Source organism: Sus scrofa, chromosome 6 (genome assembly GCF_054392235.1).
Source record: "Sus scrofa isolate SSC_HxYL_T2T_F1_AM1 chromosome 6, Sscrofa_HxYL_maternal_Yorkshire_Landrace_v2.0, whole genome shotgun sequence".
NCBI classification, from domain to species: Eukaryota; Metazoa; Chordata; class Mammalia; order Artiodactyla; family Suidae; genus Sus; species Sus scrofa.
The window spans coordinates 36,245,090-36,255,655 of NC_139388.1; the positions used below are offsets into that span (position 1 = coordinate 36,245,090).

The window sequence follows — 10,566 nt, forward strand, 5'->3', positions numbered from 1 at the left end:
GCCCCTCCCCGCTACACACACAGTCCAAGCTGAGCAAAGGAGAGGCAATGCGGCACCTTCTGGAGGATGCAGCAGGTGAGGGAGGGGAGACCCCGAGGCAGGGCATGGGGCAGGGGAGGGCCCGAGCCTGGGGCCTGGCGCCCTGGCATCAAGTGTACAGTGGCATTCCCCCAGGACAGCAAACTCAGAGCCTGCAGAGGCCAAATGGGACATCCACAAGTGAGGCTGGCTAGCTGGGTGGGGACAGGGGCCAACCAGAGGCCCAAGCCCTGTGTAAAGAGGAGCTGTTGCTGAGGTTCAGCCAGTAGCTGCTACAAAGGAATGTGGCTTTTTTTTTTTTTTTTTTTTGTCATTTTTTTTAGGGCCACACCCGCAGCATGTGGAGGTTCCCAGGCTAGGGGTTGAATCGGAGCTACAGCTGCTGGCCTACACCACAGCTCATGGCAACACTGGATCCTTAACCCATTGAGCGAGGCCAGGGATCAAACCCACAACCTCATGGATACCAGTCAGATTCGCTAACCACTGAGCCACGATGGGCACTCCCTGTTGCAGGCCTTTTGAGTTATCAAAGGAAATCAGAAATCTAGGCTTACAGAAACAGTCTCGCAGACATAGAAAACAAACTTATGGTTACCAAAGGAGAAAGGGGGTGGGATGGATAAATTAGGAGAATGAGATTGGCAGCTATACCCTATTATATGTAAAATAAACAATAAGGATTTGCTGTATAGTGCAGGGAACTATATTCAATGTCTTGCAATAATCTATAATGGAAAAGAATTTGAAAAAAGTATATATATTTAAATTTCATATGAAATTTAAAAATACATATACTTTGTTTTCTATACACACACACATACATATATCTGAAAAAAGACATCTGGATTTTTACGTAAAATCTCATGGTTTCAGATGCTGTCAATTAATCCAAAATAAGTCTGAAGTAGTTCTATCAGTGCTCTGGGCTCTCTGCTGTGTGGCCCTGAGAAAACCACTTAACCTCTCTGGGCTTCAACTGCCATCTGTAAAGTGGAAAAGTAACACAGGGTATTGTGACAGTGGGATAAGATACTGTTGCCACGTTAATGAGAATATAACGCAACAGTAACAACAACAGCTACTGTTCACTGAGTGCCAGGCATTGTTCTGAGTAACATGAGTTAATGTCATTATTAACTTTGTATTTTGAAATCATTTCTCTCTCTCTTTTTTTTTTTGTTGATCTTTTTGCCGTTTTTAGGGCCACTCCCGCAGCATATGGAGGTTCCCAGGCTAGGGATCTAATTGGAGTAACTGGAGCTGAAGCCGCCAGCCTACACCACAGCCGCAACAACACTGGATCTGAGCCAAGTCTGCCACCCACACCACAGCTCATGGCAACACTGGATCCTTAACCCGCTGAGCAAGGCCAGGCAGGGATCGAACCCGCAACCTCATGGTTCCTAGTCAGATTCGTTAACCACTGAGCCACGACGGGAACTCCTGAAATCATTTCAAACTTGCAGAAAAGTTCCAAGTTCCAAGAATTCTCCTATACTTTAATTCAGATTTGCCTCTGTGTACCATTTTTTCTTTTTTATTATCGGTCTATGTATGTGTTTCTCTTTTTAAAATTTGAGAGTGGTTTCCTTATGCTGTGCTCCTCTATCCCTAAACACGTCAAGGCATATTTCCCAAGGACGAGGACTCATATAAATAGTTGCCATGCCACTGCACATTGATACACTACTTTAATCTACAGTCTATATCCAATTTCATCAGCTGGCCCAATAATGTCCTTTAGAAAAGGATGGGTTTTTTTCTGCCCTGATTCACATACTACATTTGGTGGTCATGTCGCTGTGGTCTCTTTTAATCTGGAATTGTTCCTGGCTTTTGAGATAAGTATTCTTATTCTGGCTCCATCTTAGAGATAAGAAACGGAAGCTTAGAGAAGCCGAAGTACCTGCCCAAAGTCCCACAGCTAGGAAACACTTGAGCTGGGACTCAAGTCCAAGGGGTTCCCTCTGGAGCCCGTGTTCTTGTCCTCCAGGCATAAAATCTCGCAAATAATAGCCTTTGTTGCTAATAACTGAGAACAGTGGCTCCCTCTGCAAACAGGTGGATGGCTGCTCACAGCCACCTCACTCAGCAGGTGGTCATTAACTGAAGGAGTGGCCTTCTGGGCACACACTGGCGCAGCCTCCTGCTGCCAGCTCCCCACACTTGGCAATGGCCCTGGCCTAATGCCCACTACCCCACCCTCCGGGACCCCTTTTAGCTCCCTCTACACAAGCTGGGCAGTGGAGAGCTCTGGTGGCAAGGCGGGAAGGGGGGAGGACCACAGCTCCTACCTTTCTTTTTCCCCCTCGCAAAGGGACAGTCCGGGCTCAAATGCCCACGTCCAAAAAGCAGAGGAAGCAAATACTCCAGAGACAGAGCCTGAAGTCAGAATGGCCCCCAAGTCATGTCCCTGACCCACAGACCACCAGCACTGAAGGGGACCCCTGAGAAGAGTTGTCCAAGAGGAGGCCGAGCACGTTCTAAGACATGTGACCGAGCTGCACTGGAGGGAAGGGTTGACAGGAAGAAGGAACCGCAAGAGCAAGGGCTGGAGGTGGGAGTTGCGGGGGGCTCTCCGATAGGGAACAGAAGGGATTCAGGACAGACACCACACAGCCTGTGGTACAGGCAGAGAAGACCAGGAGGCTGTGGGCTGTTCCCACAGACCCAGCTTCCTCAGTGAGGACCCGCAGGGATGGAGTCATCCATTCCTCTTGGGCTCGAGGCCCCTACCTCAACTCCAACGCAGACCAGGTGGCATCGGCTTAGAAAACCTCTCTCTTTGGTCCCCAGATGGGTGTGGCTCAGGGCCTGGAAGCTGCCATCAACCTTGCCTCCAGGAGTTCCCGTTGTGGCACAGTGGTTAACGAATCCAACTAGGAACCATGAGGTTGCAGGTTCGATCCCTGGCCTTGCTCAGTGGGTTAAGGATCCGGCATTGCCGGGAGCTGTGGTGTAGGTCGCAGACGCGGCTTGGATCTCGCATTGCTGTGGCTCTGGCGTAGGCCAGTGGCTATGGCTCCGATTAGACCCCTAGCCTGGGAACCTCCATATGCCACGGGAGCGGCCTAGAAAAAGGCAAAAAGACAAAAAAAAAAAAAAAAAAAAAAAAAAAAAAACCTTGCCTCCATTAGCCCTGGGCTGGTGTCTCTCCCAAGAGGGGTCACCCTCACCTCTGTTCACCCACCAGCCAGACCCCATCCGATAGCTAACAGTCAGTCATGCACCACAGATAGCAGACTCGCAGCGGGAAAGACGACACGGCCACCCAGAAGCTTTGCAATAGATGTCATCTTTTGCCCAATTTCCAGACCACTCTGTTGGGTTTTGAGGCTAATTTGTGCTGAAACGATCTCAAAAATCCTCGGACCTTCCCTTTGGGCGTCCTGTTAAATTCGGAAGTTTACAGACCTTACCTGCAAATCCAGTTCCAAGTTTCAGAGGCAGAACATCTCTGGAAAAATTTCCAGGACAAACAAACAAAAAACAGTTCTGCTTTTCTTCTTCATTGCAGACAATTTTGAAAACACAGAAAGCATGAATAAATAAAATGACCTATTAACCAACTTCCCCAAAGATACCCCAGGGAAGACCCCTCAGGCTATCCTTCCAGTGCCCGGCACACAGATGCCCACTCACCTAGGGGGCCTCTCTCTAAAGAGGTATTTGGAGTCAAGGTGCAAGTACTCTGTTGCCCCTGTTGGCCAGTGGGCTTACAGGGAAGGGACCACACTAACTCATTTTTCGGTCTCCTGCCCCAGGCGAGCCATTCAAGCCTCCTTTGCTGGAATGGGCTTCAGAGTCAACATGAGCCATTACGTCCCGATCAGCAGTCCCTTTGAGCCCAGCTACAGAGGAAGGGGGTCCAAGAGGTGGGGTCAGCAGCAAAGCCCCAGTGCATCCCCAGGTTTGGGGTAGAAGAGGAGGAAAGGGGACATAGACAGGTAGGCAGGCCATGAGTTTTGCCCTCGAAGGGGCTGTAACGGGTTCACGTGAGACTCTGCCTGCTGGGGTGGGATCAGGCTCCTGATGGCACCCAGATGCCACCAGAACCAGGCCCAAACAGGATGGGAAGACCCAGAGGCCAGGCCCCAGTCCCAGCTCCAGGCCTACCTCACTACAAGACCTTTGATGAGTTCAGCTTCCCATTCATAAATGATGCGGCTCATTCTGGCCCTAACTCCCAGGATCAAACAATACGAGGGACATGCCACAGCTCTGTAAACGTCCTGGCCTTAGAAATCGGAGCTCTCCTCCTGCTTTCCACCTTCCTCCACAAAAGGTCCGAAAACGAGCCCTCTCAAAAGCCCAAGGGCTGAGGGACAAGACCCAGCCTCTGAAGAGCCTTGAACATTCAGCCCTGGGGATGGCATCTCCAAAAGGTACCCTGTAGACCCAACTCTACCCCCTAGACCCAGGCAGCCACTCCTGTGGGGCCTCCTCACTACACTCGGGGTGTGGCTCAGGGCCCAGAAGCTGCCCCTGGAGGTCTGCCCCCGCCCCAGCTCCAGGTCCGCAGGGAACCTGGTCCCCTCTCCTACGGAGGCACCACCCACTTGTGAAAGCAGTGACTGAGTACCGGAGACCCTCATCTCAGAGCCCAAAGGCCCAACCTGCCAAGTCCCGTCAGCCTCATGTCCTGAGACCATCACAGTCCTGCTGATCATTCATTCTTTCATTCATTCACTTGTACTTTTTTTTTTCTTTTTTTTGGGGGGGGGCACGCCTGCGGCATATGGAAGTTCCCAGGCTAGGGGTTGAATCAGAGCTACAGCTGCTGGCCTACACCACAGCCACAGCAACGTGGGATCCATAACCGGCTAAGTGAGGCCAGGGATCAAACCCACATCCTCACGGATGCTAGTCGGATCCGTTTCTGCTTTGCCACAGTGGAACTGCTCATTCACACTTCTGGTGAGCATCGCCCTGGACCAGGTCTGAGGGGGCTTCAGCAAGTGCCCCTTAGGACTGAACCTACAGCCAGTCCAGATCTGGCCACTCCAGGCACAGCCCCACTACCAAGGCCACCTGCGGTCCTGACGTCAAAGGCTCTACTTCTAGTGACAGAGCCCAAACTCTCATTTTCCAACTCTGGCTCTGGGACTCAGAGAGAACATGAGTTCCTGGCCTCTGAAGGAGGGGACCCAAAATACAAACCCGGAGAGAGAACAGCTCCAGGCCACACTGAGAAAGGTTCCAGCATCTTGCCCCCAACCAGGGGCGGTTACCACCTCTGTCCAACCCCTTCACAGGAAAGGCTGGGTTTCCCATTCCCCCAGTGGGCATCCAAGCTGGGGCAAACGCCTCCTGGGTTCTGCCATCAACACACCGCCCCCTCCCCTTAACTGGGAGGGGTCCGCTCACTGCTGCCTGTGACTAGACTGCTTCCAGCCCCAACCACTGGTCTTACCCTTAAGGCAGGCTTCTCCCTTTGAGTTATTTTTTACGTTAAAGACTACATGGCCTGTCCAGGGGCCCCTGCCTCGCGCGAGTTCGGAAAACCGGACAAACCACCCCTCTTTACCATCCTAAGCCAACGGGCGGTCCCTCAGAGTGGTCCAAGGGTGCTGGGCCCGGGGGGACCCAGAGCCAGGTCCCACGTGAGGTCTCAGTGTTGCCACCTGGAGAGTGGGGTTGGGCCCCCAGTTCCTGCCAGGTGGGGTCCTGTCGAGAAGCATCTCCCCGCAGTACCTGAGGGAGGGGACAAAACCCAGCCCAAGCCTGGGCCAGAGAAAGAGCAAGACCGGGAAAGGGGGAGTGGGCGGCCCGCCGGTCCGGGGAGTTGGCCGGCCGCGCGCTTCTCCCGGGATCCAAAGGCCAGGGAAGGCAGGCCGAGCCACGGGCCCGGCTGCAGCCGTCCCGGCCCACACCTAGCCCTCCTCCCGGGTGCCGGCCGCCGGGCGCGAGGCGCGGAAGCCGCAGATGCCCCCACGCCGGCGCCCCGCCTCGCGGGGATCTGGAGCCTGGCCGATCGGCGTGTCCCCGGGGCCCGAGCCGCGGCGCCAGCCCCCTCCGCCCGCCGGCCGCGCCTCTCCCCGCCGGGGCCGCCCGCGCCCGCGCTCACCTGCCGCCGCTGCTCCGTTCCCGCTCCGGCCGCCGCAGCCGCCGCCCGAGTGGCCGCGCGGCCGCGGGCGGGATCCAGCTGCGCGGGCGGGGGCGGCGGAGCGGCCACAGGCGCCCCCCGCTGGCCGCCCGGGCCCCGGGCCCCGGGCCCCGCGGCCGGGAAGGCGGGCGACCCCGACGCTCCGGCCCCTTTGGGGCCCCGTGTGCCACCGCCCTGCCCGGTTTTCAGCAGAAAAGGCTGCAAACGCACAAACATCCCACCGCCGCCGCCGCCGCCGCCGCCGCCGCCCGCCGCCCCGCGCGCGTGGAAGCGATCGGCCAGGCCCCCTCGGAGCCTGAGCAGGAAACAGGACGTTTTCAAAACACGTTTTCTTCCTCAAAGTCACGCACGTGTTTGGACGCGCCAGGTGCAGCCCCACCCCAGAGGGCAACACTTTCTAGCAAACTCTCAGCTGTTTCTGCTCCTGGTTCCCACCCCATCCCCACCAGGAACGCCTGTTTCTAGAAGGATCTAGTGCCCTCCTGGCAAGTTGAAGGAAACTTTGGTCGAAACCTACTGTCTCATTCCGGCCTTAAACTCCTAGAGGGGCGGGGGGCGGGGGAGAGCCACCCAGGCACCTGCTGCCAGTTGGGTCTATTGGCTTTCTTCTCTGGCACCAGGAAGACCAGCCCACCTCAGAAAGTAGGTGTCACCTCGTCCTGATGCCGCTCACCGCTGCCTACAACCCAGGGTGGGGCCCCAGAGCTGGCAGAAAAAAAAAAAGAAAAAAAAAAAAAGTCTGTCCTGTTTCCGAGGCACCCAGGCTGGGAGAGCTAGAAAGCCCTCCTCTGAGTCACCGCTGGGAGGGACAAAGGAAGCGGACTGAAGGAGTAATCAAGACCAGGAGGGCTTTCAACTCATAGACTCTCATGAGTTTTTCCTTCCCTACCTGTCCAAAATTCCCTCATGCCCACGGTGGCATCCAGGCAATCCCACTTTGTTGAGAGGAACCACGTGAGCATCTGTTATACCCACTTGTCAGGTCTAACCTCAGAGGCCCCAGCCAGAGCTGCTCAGCAACGATTCCCGGGAATCAGCAGTTTAACGAGCCTCCAGGTGATCTGACGACAAGCAGATAGATGAGCTCTGGTCTACTTGGAATCCTGAGCCGGGTGGCAGCTTACCCCAGGGGGAAGAGACCCTGGATATGTCACAGCATGACCACGCAGGGGCACTAGAACCCAACACAGAGGCCACCTACTTCGGAACTATCAGGAGGAATCCGGTGATGGGTTTGCTGGAAGGTGAAAATCTAATTTCCATCCCAGATGGAAAGATCCAGCTGAGACTTCTGGAGTCAGCAGCAAGCCCTCTCTGGTCTCCCAGAGACTGGTTAGGCACCTCCTCTGGGTTCCCACAGCCTCTGGGCATCTGGATGGTAGCCCTTGGCCCTCCAAGCTGGAGCCCTGGCAAGGTCACTGGTGCTTCCGAGGGCTCACAGGGGAAGGTCTCCCCAGTAGCTGGAACTTGCCTCCACTGGAAATGCAAAGCACTGCAGAAAGTTACCTTCGTGGCTCAGCAATAACAAACCCGATTAGTATCCTTGAGGCCGCAGGTTCCACCCCTGGCCTCACTCACTGGGTTAAGGATCCGGCATTGCTGTGAGCTGTGGTATAGATCACAGGCACAGCTCGGATCTGGCGTTGCTGTGGCTGTGGTGTAGACGGGCAGCTGTAGCACCAATTCGACCCCTAGGCTGGAACCTCCATATGCCAAAGATTGGGCAATAAAAAGCGGAAGAAAGGAAGGAAGGAGAGAAGGAAAGGAGAGAAAGAAAGCACTGCAGCCTCCAGTGGGTGGGCACACCTAACCCTTAACAGAGCTGCCTTGGGAACTGTGCCCCGCCTACCTCCTGCAGCTCCTCCCACTCAACCACCCAGAAGCTGAGGAGACCCACCTGTTTGCCCCAAGGCCTCAAGAACAGCAGGTGCCTCTGCCCTGTGGCAGTGACGGTGACAGTGTGTTCTGCTGGCCCAGGTCAGCCCAGGAGAGGGACATTTTGCCCTGGGCAAGGGATGGCCCGGCTCTGGCTTGCAGCTCAGCTCTTTCCCTCTCTGCTGGTCTCTCCACACAGTGCACTAGAAGCCTTCAGCCCTTTGTGGGGGGTGGGGGGGGAGCGATGCTATGACTTCCCACCCTGTCATGTATGTGTCATCTTGGTGCAACTCTATGACCAAGCCTCTTGGCAGCAGACCAGAAAGCAGAGCTGGAGAGAGTGAGGCAGGATGCTTGCATCAGTGCCTGCCATTCATTGCCAGGATGGCCCCATGAGTGCTGTGGTCACCTCAGTGGCAGTCGCCCCATCCCATACTCAGTCCTCAGTGACTCTCAAACTGTAGCCAGATCACCGCTGGATCACCCCGAGGCCTGGTGAAAAAACACACACTGCTGGGCCCCACCTCGAGTTTCTATGCAGCAGCTCTGGCGTGGCTACCAGGAGTTTTACCTTCCACCCAACTCCCAGGTGATGCCCATGCTGCTGGTCCTCAGGGCAGCCTGGGGAGCAAGGCCCGAGGCCACCGGTCTCCAAATGCAGCTGGATCCTTCTCTCCGAGATTCTGCTCCTGGGATGGGTCTACAAATATGCGGTATGAAAAAACCCGCATGGAGTTCCCATTGTGAGACCTCCACAGAAATGAACACAACTGGTTATCCATGAGGAAGTGGGTTCAATCCCTGGCCTCACTCGGTGGGTTAAGGATCTGGTGCTGCCGTGAGCTGTGGTGTAGGTCACAGACAAGGCTAGGATCCCCGTTGTTGTGGCCGTGGCATAGGCTGGCAGCTGTAGCTCTGTTTTGACCACTATCCTGGGAACCTCCATCTGTCATAGGTGCACCTAAAAATAAAAAAGAATAAGAATTGGGGTGGGGGGAGCTTATGTGGGAGTTCCCGACATGGCGCAGCGGAAACGAATCCAACTAGGATCCATGAGGATGCAGGTTTGATCCCTGCCCTCTCTTTGTGGGTTAAGGATCTGGCATTGCTGTGAGCTGTGGTGTAGGTCGAAGACACAGCTCAGATACCCTGTTGCTGCGGCTGTGGCATAGGCTGGCAGTTGTAGCTCTGATTAGACCCCTAGCCTGGGAACTTCCATATGCCATGGGTTCGGCCCTGAAAAAAAACCTATGTGAGTTTCGTGATGGTACTTAAAATCAGAAAGGGAAGGAACGGCTTCTTCGATTACACCCTGTTGAATGAATTGGCTACCCCTGAGGGAAAACAACAGGCCACCAATAGATTTGAGATCTCTGTGTATGAAAACAAACCTTATAAAAGAAGATATTTTAGTAATTTGGGGGTGAAGATGTCTGCCTACGAAACCAAATCCACACGGAATGACTGCAGTTAAAATTTAATGTCAGGAGTTCCCTTCTGGCACAGTGGGTTAAGAACCCGAATGCAGTGGTTTGGGTCACTGTGGAGGCTCAGGTTCAATCCCTGCCCACAACAGTGGGTTCAAGGATCTGGCATTGCCACAGCTGTGGCATAGCTTGCAGCTGCAGCTCAGATTCAGTCCCTGACCTAGGAACTTCCATATGCTGCACGTGCAGCCATGGGGGAAAAAAAAGTTTGAAAAAAATATTGGTTATCAGAAGTCCCTGGTGGCTTAAAAACCCAGTAGGTTAAACCCAGTAGGTTAAAAACCCAGCATTGTCACTGCTATGGCTCAGGTTGCTTTGGTGGCGCAGGTTCAATCCCTGCCCCTGGAACTTCTGCAGGCCCCAGGCACAGCCAAAAAAAAAAAAAAAAAGTTGAATGTTTCTATCCAGGTGAGCGTTCTCCAAATGCCCACATCTAGGATGTTTCTGGTTTTAATTATCCACTGTGTTGAAAACCTCCAGCGCACATCTGTCTCACTATCTCAGCGTTCTCCACGTGGATGAGCATCTGCCACTGGAAAAGCATCAGCACATGTGGCCTGAATGCATTTCTGTGGTAGGCGACAGTGCAGGGGCCTTGTTTCACTTGTGGAGCGAGAAGAAGATTCGCAAACCTAAAATCAGTCGCTACTACAGAAGCTATGATGCGTTTGTCGGAGCAAACTCAGCCCATCTCTGGAGCAGGCCAGGGAGGAGAGCATGCACGCTTCCTGAGGTCGGTGCTTGTCGTTTCTGTGCCGGGACAACTGCTCCACCCATCACTCCATGGAGCAGCGTTAGCGTTCCCCGCCAGATGGCCCTTGGCACTTACCCCTCGCCCTCACTCCCTCCAGTAGCACTTGCCATGGACAGATGCCCCCTGAGACCCCGTGGACTGGCTGTGCAGCTACTGATCATTCATTAGACAGGGGGTATGTGTTTCACTGATAAAAAAATGAAACAATACAAAGATATGAAGGACTGGCAACCTAGCCTCTCCTGGATGCCACTCCCTGGGATCTCTGACTCTCGAGGCTTGGGATATACTCTTTTGACACC

The 10,566-nt window shown here is 54.4% G+C and overlaps 1 protein-coding gene across 11 annotated transcripts in view; it reads right to left on the reverse strand.

Moving 5' to 3' along the window:
• Positions 1–8,238, reverse strand: part of ADCY7 (adenylate cyclase 7) — a 66,266-nt gene extending 58,028 nt beyond the window's left edge. For 2 of the 11 annotated variants that reach the window (XM_084960326.1, XM_084960312.1), the window contains exons 1-2: positions 6,110–6,160; positions 5,570–5,736 (exon numbers count right to left, since the gene is read on the reverse strand). The gene's annotated coding sequence lies outside the window, so the exon portion shown is untranslated. Of the gene's footprint in view, positions 1–5,569; positions 5,737–6,109; positions 6,161–6,665; positions 6,830–8,045 lie in introns of those variants that run through there. The other 9 variants (XM_084960323.1, XM_021094204.2, XM_084960328.1 and 6 more) reach the window with 5 other exon arrangements.
• Between the last annotated feature and the right edge of the window lie 2,328 nt (positions 8,239–10,566).